Source organism: Bemisia tabaci, chromosome 4 (assembly GCF_918797505.1).
Source record: "Bemisia tabaci chromosome 4, PGI_BMITA_v3".
NCBI lineage: Eukaryota > Metazoa > Arthropoda > Insecta > Hemiptera > Aleyrodidae > Bemisia > Bemisia tabaci.
Window position 1 is genome coordinate 31,335,756 of NC_092796.1, and position 11,870 is coordinate 31,347,625.

Genomic DNA, 11,870 nt, shown 5'->3' on the forward strand with positions numbered 1-11,870 from the left:
GCGAATTAGCAGCGCTGACGGGACCGTTCCAAAGTAAGTGGTCGTATCCTGTTTGGCCCTTGCATCGCGAAGGAAATGTGCGACAACCACCAGTGAGATTTGGACGTATTTATGCTGAAAGACACCGTACATACAGGGTGTCCCTAGGCTCAATGTGCTCATGCCGTTCTCTCAGAGGGAGGGTATGGATTCGATTGATGTACACTGAAAAAAAAATTCTCGGCGTTTTTACCAAGGTCCGTTGGTACCTTTACCATTTCACTTTTTTACCAATTATTGGTTTTTTTTACCAATTATTGGTAATTTTACCAAGACAGACCGGTAAGTTTACCTAAAAACCGGTATTTTTGCTGTTTTTTTCAGGTAAGAATACCACTTTTATTGGTAATCAATTCCCAGTAACTTTGCCATTTCATCTCGGTAATTCTACAACAGTCGATAAAAAATATTGGCGTTTTTACCGGGGTCTAGTAAAATTACCGAGAAAGTTAATATTTTCACCGAGATTTCTCGGTAAAATTACCAATTCCATAATTGGCAATTTTACCAAGAAAAAACTGGGATCATATAGAACCCTGAATTCTTAGTAATTTTACCCTTTTCTCAGTAAATACACAGAGATTTTTTTCAGTGTAAATCGATCGAAAAGATAAAACGTGATCCGATCGACGTGACTCGATTGGTTCTCGGGTTTTTCGATCGACTTACGAGGTCTGTCGATCGATTCACTGGTTTGCCGATCGATTCACGAGTGTGTCGATCGATTAACTGGTTTGTCGATCGATTCACAGGTTTGTAGATCGATTAACTGGTTTGTCGATCGAGTCACGAGTGTGTCGATCGATTAACTGGTTTGTCGATCGATTCACGGGTTTTCCGATCGAGATCGACTCCCGGGGTTTGTCGATCGGTTCACGTTTTTGTTTTTCGATCGATTTATGTCCATCGAATCGATACTGTTTTTTGACAATTTGTCGATAGAATCGGTGTCAATTCATGTGTGTACGTGATCCACGGTGCATATAGATGCCCAAATTTCAAAACCACGCATCTCTTTTGTGGTGTATTAACATTTTCGCACCTATAATTTTTACGAAATTTAAACAGAATATTCTGAAAATAGGGAAGAAAAATCCAAGCAGTTTTATAGAAATTACGTTGACTAATATAATCCCAAGAAAAAATCAAGTGGAAAGGGAAGTCTGCAACGTCGCGAACGGAGATGCGTGGTTTCAAATTTCTGCTATCGATATGAGAACCGAATCCTGATTGACCATGGTGTGTAGAAATCTTAAAATTTGCGGGCCGGCGAAACGCGTCTGCAAATTAATATTTTACATGCAAGTAAGTTTTTCAAAAATGTTACTGATCATTTGTCTTCTACAGATCTTCAAACTTATCATTGACGATTTTCCCTGATTTTCACAGGGAAATCCCTTGATGAAAATCCGGGATTTTCTTTAACTGTTCTTCTCTTATCTCTCGATTTAAACAAATTCAAGTATGACGGGAAGTCTGCACAGGGGCAGATCTAGCAATTTGGCAACAACGGATTCCTTCCATTTAAACCTATCTTAAATAATCGATTCTTGTCGGGGCACCTGACCCCTCCAAGAATCGATACATTTCCATAGGTTTAAATGGAGAAAAACAGTGTTGCCAATTTGCTAGATCCGCCAATGAGTCTGCAACGTCGCAGACGGAGATACGAGGTTCCGCACCTAGGCCATGGATGTAAACGACAGTCTCTCAACCGTAGGGAGTGTGAGGAGTCTGAAACTGCGAACTCGTTCTCGGCTACGGGATTAAAAGGGTAGACAAGGTCGCGCAAGGCAGGCTCAATGAATGACTTAGACGCGACGCGTGACGTCGACACAACGTGGCCGAAGCGCTACAAATTGTACGTCTATGTATCCAACAGACCCACGTCCACGTCCACGTCCACGTCCACGTCCACGTCCACGTCGCGTCAGCGGCGCGCTTGTCACAGGGATTGTGTGACGAGTCCCTTCCTGACACATTTTCACCGGCCAATGGACCACTGGACAGCGATGGCGATTCTTGAAATTCGGCAACACTGCTTTTTCTCGATTTTAAAGGGATGGATACACGCTCAAATTTCCGTCAATTTCCGATCAAAACACTGGAAAAAAAAAACACATTGGATCTTGAGTCCAGACTCTTAAAAACATTGACAAGAAAAAATACTCTTGATTCAATCAGATTTAAGCTTAAATCAAGAAACAAGCCTCTTATAATTTGAGCGGATTTCCTTTTGATTTAAGCTTAAATCTGATTGAATCAAGAGTATTTTTTCTTGTCAATGTTTTCAAGAGTCTGGACTCTAGATCTAATGTGTTTTTTTTCCAGTGAATGATGACAAAAATGGCGGTCAAATTTTTGCAGGTCGCAAAAATTCGATGGTAGATGGTGCGCACCGCAGTCACCATTGGATCGGAAAATTGATGGAAATTTGAGCGTGTATCCAGGCCATAACGTATGTAAAACGATCGATTCTTGGTGAGGCAGCTTCACCAAAAAGAAAGTGAAGCTGATTGAACATCCTGGATGTAAAGAAAAGTGTGCGAGAACTTATAAAATGCTGGTTTACCCGCCACAGCAGGGCGCATTCTTCTCGCATACTCTTTTTCACGTCCAGAATGTTAAATCAACTTCCCTTTTTTGTCGGTGTTGCTCCATCGAAAATTGATATTTTTAATGGATTTAACGAATGTGAAATAATCGATTCTTGGCGAGGCAGCTTGCTTCATCTAAAATTGATATTTTTAATGGATTCAAATGGAAGAAAAACAGTGTTGCCAACACGCAAAAACGCCACTCACCGCCGACCAGATTACGAAATTAAGCATCGCGTAATGTACGTCCTTTTTTTTCGAAATTTATCGTCGAATACGATGGACATATTAGAACTTTCATAATTTTTTATCTAATTAGGGGTCCTCCGGACCGCTTCGCGGTCAAATCCCCTCACGTTCTTCAGGCCTCAGGCGTTATTCGTTACTCCCATGGGTATATTCTAAAGAGTAAGACAATCGTCGTTTAAAAAAGTACAATAACTTCATTCTAAGATTGTACAATTAACTGAAAAAATTCAAGTTGCATTAAAAAGCATGACTGCCAAGCTTTCTTTAAAAAATTCCGTTTATTGTTGCTTGTGATCAGAAGATAAATTTGCTGTCCTATTTAAATATTCGAAAATCATCCAGGTTTTTCGCGAACATAAATGTCACTTCTTCAGCGCTCCCCAGCGCTCTGCGACGCCTGACCGTCACTGTACCCTGTCCTTTCGCAGCCCTTTAGGGAGTTGGCACTCTCTCATTTCATAGAGAAAAAAAGGAGGTGTTTGCATCTTGAGGATTGTTTGCCCCGTGGCGTGAGTCGGTACGTATTTTACTCCAGCAAAATCCGGAATTCGAAGTATGAAAAATTGACCATAACGTCCGATTTTTTTTTGCTCAAATCAACTCATGATACAGTTTTAAACACTTTATACTGTATGAATTTTTTCCATAGACCAAACACTGTTTTCAAAAAAATCGATGATAAAAATTTTCTGCACGTATCAACGCCATCAATATGTCCGAAATGCAAACGCCTCTTCTTTTTGCTCTATGCTCTTATTTAATTTAAAATCCCTTGACGTCACCCTTTATTGGGGGGAGGGGGGGGGGGTGGCCCGCGTCCTTTTTGTTTCCTTCCAGGTTGATCCAGGTTTTTCACTGTCAAAAAAAGTCCGTCTAAGAACTGGAAATGTCTTTAGGGAAGCATGGGGTTTAATCGCGTAATGGCCCAAGGCCGTTTAGAAGCAGTGCCTATATATATCATTTAACCAGTGGCGTGGCGTGATTTGCGATATATCGATCGATATACCGTTTAAACCTATGGAAAAGTATCGATAAACAGGGTGTTCGCAGCGAACACCTTAATAATCGATTATTTACCACAGCTTCAAATGGGGATATGTCGATAGACCGAAAAGCATGCCACGTCACTGCATTTAACAGAAGACGATTCCTTGACATGTGCGACTAATCGATTGAAAGAATACCAACTCTGCCGTAACATGTAGTGCAGAGATTACCACCTTCTGAGCAAATGGACAGGCGATTACAAGCTTAGCCGTCGCAGCATTCAGTTTATGTAAATTACGAAGGCAAAGGATAAAATGTTATGAGGAAAATGAGAAATGCCGGAGCCTTAGCAAGTGTAACATGGCAAGATACCGCACATAACGTCGCTCATCTGACGTAAGGGCGTATCTCGATTTCGACGTCCTAGAAAGCATGGAGTTATACGGAGAACAGGGTCACGTGGAAATCGAGATACGCCCTTACGTCAGAGGAGCGACGATAATACCCACAAGACTTGCGAAAAGCTTTCAAACCAACTCTAATTAAGTCAGGTTAAAATTCTGAAATTTTGTCGGGTGCATTTATCTGCTCCACTCCCTGGCAAAACTTTTTTTCTACGCAGCGCTGCAGATACATCTTAACGTAGCAGAAAATTTCACAGTAGTGGACGTTCACAAAAAAGGGAACCTTTGTCTACACAAACTCAAAATTGAACGAAGGACTCCGGACGAAAATTGACTGCATTTTACGATAATTTCTGGCTCATAGATGAAAACACCTATCTGCAAAGGAGAGCTAATGGCACGTACGTTGTTTCATGATGAGGTCTAAATTGAAGCGCTGGGTGCTAAAAGGGCATTTCTTGGTTGCGGTGTCTCACACTCTTTTCTAACGGATCATCCATTATAACGAAAGCAAATCTATGGAATCTGTTGACACTTTTACTGAATTTTCTTCGAGATCATATACTGCTGAAAACGAAAATTTCAGAAAGTCTACTGTAAAGTTCCTTATCTAAAATATAAAATACGAGTAGCAGTGGACATAGCGAAACACCGCAACCGAAGTATTCCCTTTTAGAGTCCCTTTATACCCAGAGTTAAGACAACTCACTTTTGGTTGGGCTGAAAGTGGCCTAAAAAAAATCCAATTCTGATTGGTTCTCGCTCATGGAGGCCGAAACGAGTGCACCAAGATGGCGGTACCTCGAATGTGAACAAGAATAATGAAAATATTACCTAATTGTGGTTTATCAAGAGTAAATTGTTATTTCCATCGGTCTCAAATGAAAATAGATTAAGAAATTATTCACAAACCAATCTAATTTTCGTTTTAATTGATCAATTTGTTGATGTTGTTGTTTTTGTGTGATAGACATCGCAGGATTCCTGATCCTTATCCGGGGGCAGATAAATTGTATACAAGATAAATCGTATACTCCCGTCGAAATCAGATAAATCATATACAGATGGATGGTGAGAGGATAATTCATATAATTTGCCAGTTTGTCAAACTGTTGGGCGATCGCGAAATTCACTCTGATTTCTGATCATTCATAATTTCATAGCCCTTCTTTCTCACAAATAATGTAAGGAATTTTTTTTACCTAATACCACCAATAATTCTCATTTGGATTATTAATCATTTCTGCACTAATATTTCCAAAGACATATATTTCACATCTAGATAAGGTGGATTGCCAATTATCGATACTATCCACAGACTGTCCAGCTTTTTGGGGTAACGTAACCAGTCTGTTGGCTTAAATTTTAAGCGTCTTTGAGAAGAACTTAGTTCATTCTGACATTGTTGAGTCCATATAAAATTTAAAAAATTCTAGTGAAGAACTGTGTGCAGCCCGTTTAGGAGTCCCCAATATTTTGTGTCAATCTGTGTGGCAGTGACCGTTCGTCTGTCCCAGTGGCGTGGCGTGCTTTGCGATATATCGATTGTTCTGCCATTTAAACCTATGGAAAAGGATCGATAAACAGGATGTTCGCAGCGAACACCTTAATAATCGATTCTTCACCATACGTTTAAATGGAATAACAATCGATATATCGGAATTCACGCCACGCCACTGGTCTGTCCTGATTAGGACGGAGACAAATTTTTAATAATTTTAAATAAGTTAAAGATACAGTCCTTCAATTTCAGTAGTGTCTTGTCAGTGGGTCAGCTCTTTTAGTATTTGTGTCTCCAGATATCCGTCGAAGTTCATCCATGTGGAGCTCCTGCACCGAAGTGTCTTGCGTCCCCGTCCTTGACTTCATTCGTATCTGTTTTTTCCGAGTCACTTGAACAGCTTACTCATTTTTTCATTTAAAATCTTCCAAAAGGTCTGATGTTTGATCTCAACAGTTTACTCATCATAATTTAGTCAGGCCAATTTGTTCATCCTGCATGAATCATCTTGTTACGTCTCATTCCTTTCAATACGTGTGTAGTCCTGGCAGCTTGATTTGGCTCGACGCTAGTTTGTTCACACTTTAAATTGAAGACCCCACTAACTCCAGTTGAGAAATCAAGAGATAACGGGAGTATAAGGAGTCTCCGACAAGGAAGCTTAGCCACTGAAAGTTTCTTGATAACCCAGCATTTGGATAAATGATAGCAGCAAGTCAAACCGCAGGTTTGCTTGGTTTCAAGAAACCTTATTGGCAGCCTCTAAAACAAGCCACTAATTAGTGGCAATTGCTCCAAATCCTTGGTAACTAACATCATCACTCTATCTTTGAGCAGAGGTAAGTGAAATTGTCGTAACATCTTATGTCGTTAATAACTCTTGTAACTTATGTCGCAGCTGACAATGGAAGTAGAGAAAAATAGCCTCATATTTGAGGTTTTACATTTTCTGCTATCGCTGTCCAAATTACCAGAGACCTGAGTTGTTGGTGAGACCCACAGCTCAGCAAAACTTCGGTCTCTGCCTCCTAAAATTTTTCCTTTTCATCATTGGCCTTATTTGTACACTTTAGTACCTATCCTGAAAAGCCGCTTTCTGCTGACTTCAACTGGTCAAGGGCATGGAGAAAGGCAACAAAATACGTGATAGAAAGATAACTTCAGCGGCCTCGTCATATCGTTGGGTTTGTTCTAATTATCTTTTGTGAACATTAAAAAAAGTCGCTTGGTACCGAACGTCAAAATAATCAACAACTCTCGGGCCATCCTAGTCACCTTATTGGCTACTAATCCCTAATTAATGATCACCATCTCTTCTTCCTTGAGGGTCCGAGGGTGAGATCAGATATTGGTGTTTCAGATATTCTCAAGAATATCGACATTTCAAATAATAAATGTCAAATTCTGCTATCTATATTGCCCTTTTGCCTCTTCCGAAATGAGGTTAGTTTAAATTGTTGGTAGATTGCTAACAAATCATAACAAGAGTACAGTTTGATGTTCGGTACCCACCAACCAACAATTTGATGCTAGTATGCAATTTACCCATCGGACACCCAGTATATAAATTACCGTGTATGCGATTTATACTAACTCTCCTTATCCCTCAATATCGTTTGTTTGGGTGCACTCGTTTCGGCCTCCATGGCCAGCCAAGGCCGGCTGCCAGTCAGCTGATAATCGAGTTGTCTTAACTCTGGGTATAAAGGGACTCTATTCCCTTTCTGCAACCAACGCCTCAATTTCAATGGCATGGTGTGCTTTGCGATATATCGATTGATCTGCCGTTTAAACCTATAGAAAAGTATGGATGAACAGGGTTTTTGCATCAATCACCTTAATAATCGATTATTTATCACAGCTTCAAATGGGGAAATATCGATAGATCGCAAAGCACGCCGCGCCACTGCTCAATTTGTCGGTCCTCTGACGTAAGAGCGCATCTCTATTACCACATGAGCCCCGAAAAACATGGATTTATACGTAAAATGAACATATTCATGCTTAAAGGAACTATTTGCATACGTGTAACATAGTTCCTTTGAGCATAAATACGTCCAAATAGGAATCACGTGGAAATAGAGATACGACCTTACGTCACACGGTGGGTCGAGTCAATTAGAGAGGTCGGACGTGAAATTTTTTACTAAAACTGCAAATTTTAATATTCATTCCATCACATTTTAAATTTTAAGGGACGCTTCGAGAAGAAAATTTTCCGAGGAAACCAATGGAACCACTTTTAGAACCTCAAAGTTGCGCATGAACGGAGTTATCAGCGTTTAAAGTTTCCACATTTTATCCGACTTCTCCGATTGACTCGATCCATTGTGCGTCAGAGGGGCAACGAATTGTAGTTCCTAATTGCAAAATACATAGTCCACATGAATTAAATCACACGCCGTAATGGAGAACGTAGAATGCCTTTTTTGCTTAACTCTATCCGAACAATGATCAGGCCCGGTTTAAAAAATTGAAATTCAACAGGAAAGCGACGTGGAAAAGCGAAATACGTGATTCGGTGTTTTCAGCGTGGACATTCCCTTTCATGAGGGATGATTGGGGTGGGTGCTAGGTGGCGAGTGCTGAGTGAGCAGAAGTCATGACGCATCGGGCGAATGGGATGCGAGCAAAATAGGATACCGTCCGGGTCCCAGTCATTATCCAATCCAGCTTATTAGCCGCTGACCTCAGACTGTCAGTCAGTATACCAAGTTCGACGCGACTGTCAACTTATGCAAGTCCGCGAGCGATCGAGCGCCGAGTTCGGCCCCAAAAAGTAAACCCCGCACTCCGGGACATGAAATATTTCCAAAATAACCGTACACTGGGGAAAAAAAAAAAAAAAAAAATTGGATCTAGAGTCCAGACTCTTAAAAACATCGACAAGAAAAAGTACTCTTGATTCAATAAATTAGAATCCAGCTTAAATCAAGAACCAAGCCTCTTAATTTAAGCGGATTTCGTTTTGATTCAAGCAAAAATCCGATTGAATCATGAGTATTATTTCTTGTCAATGTTTTCAAGAGTCTGGACTCTAGATCCAATGTGTTTTTTTTTCCAGTGTACGCAAATGAAGACATATATAAGTGTCGCCGGACTTTAGTCAAATCAGGCATTTTATCAAATGCCTTAGCAGATAATCAAATTTTGACAGTTTGCGAAATTTTGTAAATTTATGGTGAGAAGCTTACGAATTCCCAATATTTGGGGAAAAATCACTCATTAAATTCACGAACTTAACTCGTTTCTTCTTCTTCTTCTTTTTAAAATGATTCTCGTATGTTCAAATATTAAAATTTTAAAAAAATTGTTTTTTATGTCAGGCCGAAAATTTCAAAGGAAATTTTCGTTTAGGAGCTAAAACTCGTTTAAAGTACTACTGTAAAATGCAAATTTTTACAGAGAGTTCTTTCGCACGGGAACGATGAATTATTTTGTCTAAAGTCAGGAAAATCACCAGAATTTCAATCTGAGTAAGAATACTGTTTTGACTGTTAGCCTAGGCATTTGACAAAATGCCTGATTTAATTATTTGCATGTGACGTAAATATAAATAGTGAAAGTTTTGACATCTTTTTAACAGTCGACATCATACTTGAAACGCCCAATAATTCGAATATTCACTTCAATGTATTACACTGAAAGGCAGTTGCATTCTTTCGTGAGGAAAATGACGAATTTGTGGCATTTGATTGAAAATCAGCAGCCTGTTGGCGGAGCGCACCGAGTTTATTTTCATTGTAACTCCTTGTACACTGAAAAAAAATTCTCGGCGTTTTTACCAAGGTCCGTTGGTACCTTTACCATCTCACCTTTTTTTTACCAATTATTGGTAATTTTACCAAGACAGACTGGTAAGCTTACCTAAAAACCGGTATTTATACTGTTTTTTTCAGGTAAGAATACCACTATTATTGGTAATCAATTCCCGGTAACTTTACCATTTTATCTCGGTGATTCTATTCTACCAGACTCGATAAAAGATATCGGCGTTTTTACCAAGGTCCAGTAAAATTACCAATTCCATAAATGGTAATTTTACCAAGAATAAACTGGGATCAAATAGAACCCTGAATTCTTAGTAATTTTACCTTTTTCTTAGTAAATACACCGAGATTTTTTTTCTGTGTAACTCCTCCTCCTTCACCTTTCATTTACGTCAAAAACTCGGTGTTCAATTTGTTTAAAGAATGATGAAAATAACGGGAGCGTCTCCTTGTAAACACGCGTGACTCGGTCAATGTTTCCGAAAAGAAATAGGTACAAGGGCAACTCGAAGTGAAGTCACTCGATGGGTGAGATCAAGTTTCAGCGAGGAGATGAGTTTTCCCGCCACGAATGAAGAGAAGTGAGAGGAGGCTCGGACAAAACTATATATTGATTTCCATCCGCGAAACCTCTCAAATGCACGCTTACAGTGTGCTTTGAAAGTCATGACACATGACACTCTCCCCGATGATTCATTGAATAGAAAGGAGCCAAGTGACATTTCCGGAAAAAAAGAGCTGACTTCAAGCTTAACCAGCCCCACATTTGTCAAAAATTAAAAGTCGAGATAAAACATCGGCTGTGAAGGTAAGCTTTGATTTTGCCCATAGACGGATCCAGAAACTTCGAACGGGGAGGCGGGCGTAAACATTGGCGGACACAGCAAATTAGCAACAGTGTCTTTTCTCCATTTAAATCTATAGAAATGTATCGATTTAAGGAGGGGTCAGGTACTCCGACAAGAATCGATTATTTAGCATAACTTTAAATGGAGGGAATCCAGTGTTGCCAAATTGCTGGATCCGCCTCTGGGCGTAAAAGGGGTCCGGGTAGCTCTCCTCCGAAAATGTTCGATATTTAAAAGCATCAAACACGCAGTCGAGTCAATTTCATCATGAATAACTACCAAATACCAGCGTTCCTTCATCTCCTTTCCCACGGTCCTTCCTTCTTACTTTCCCCCTTTTTCTTCTTCCTTACTTTAGGGGCGAATGGGAGGGGGGGGGCGTACGCCCCCCCCCCTCCCCTGGATTCACCTATGATTTTGCCTCTCGCATAGAGTCTTATGGAGGCGTCAAACTTTAAAAACCTCTTTTTTCGGTTCAAGTTTGATGTGGCTTACTTCCTTCCTCTTGAACTCGGTTCGGCTAGAGTTCCTATGTCCAGTGGTATTCTTTGAGAAAAATAGAGGAGAAGTGAAAATATTAAAACACCGCAATGGAGATTAGTTTGTAGCTTCACTGTTGTTGTTTTGGTTAACCAACGCACTGTATGAGGCTTCGCATTTCGCCTTCAATTTAGGCGGTAGGCAATCGTGGGTTGAGGCACTTTGATCTGTTGTGCAATGCTTGGAAATTTTCATCGAGCTATTGTTTGACGTTACCGTATGAAGTTAGACTGAAGTTCGAGAGGTGAAAAAAGTTCAAACTGACTTTTTGATGCCCGAAAATTTGAATTTGGGAGCGAATTTTTCACAGACTATGCATTATAGGACTAGCTTTACTTGAAATCATGAATATCGCAATTTTTCCAAAAACTGCGTCTTGTCCTCCAACTCTTCTTTATGATCTAGCTGAAGTTTGCAAGAGCCCATTGGCCACATCCATTCAAACTGACTTTTTGATGCTTAAAAATTGGAATTTGGGAGCGAATTTTTCACAGACTATGCATTAAGACTAGCTTTACTTGAAATCATGAATTTCTCAATTTTTCCAAAAACTGCGTCTTGTCGTGCAACTCTTCTTTATGATCTAGCTGAAGTTTGCGACAGCCTATTGGCCACATCCAAACCACGGCGCTCGCTCGATGGGAGTCGATTAAAATTCAGGAAAGAGGATAAATGGATTGCATTTTGCAAAAAGGAACCACTAGCATTGCAATGATGCTAAGATTGTGCAACTTCATCTTTTGCAATAAAATTGCGGAAATCGTGAAAAACTATGAAATTTAGATGGTAATTTTTGTCTTAAATTTACAGTTTTTAGCGAGTAAAATAGAAACTATTAATGGATAATCGGGTTTTTCCTCCAAGACAAAAGAAGTTGCACAATCTTAGCAGCATTGCAATGCTAGTGGTTCCTTTTTGCAAAATGCAATCCAAAT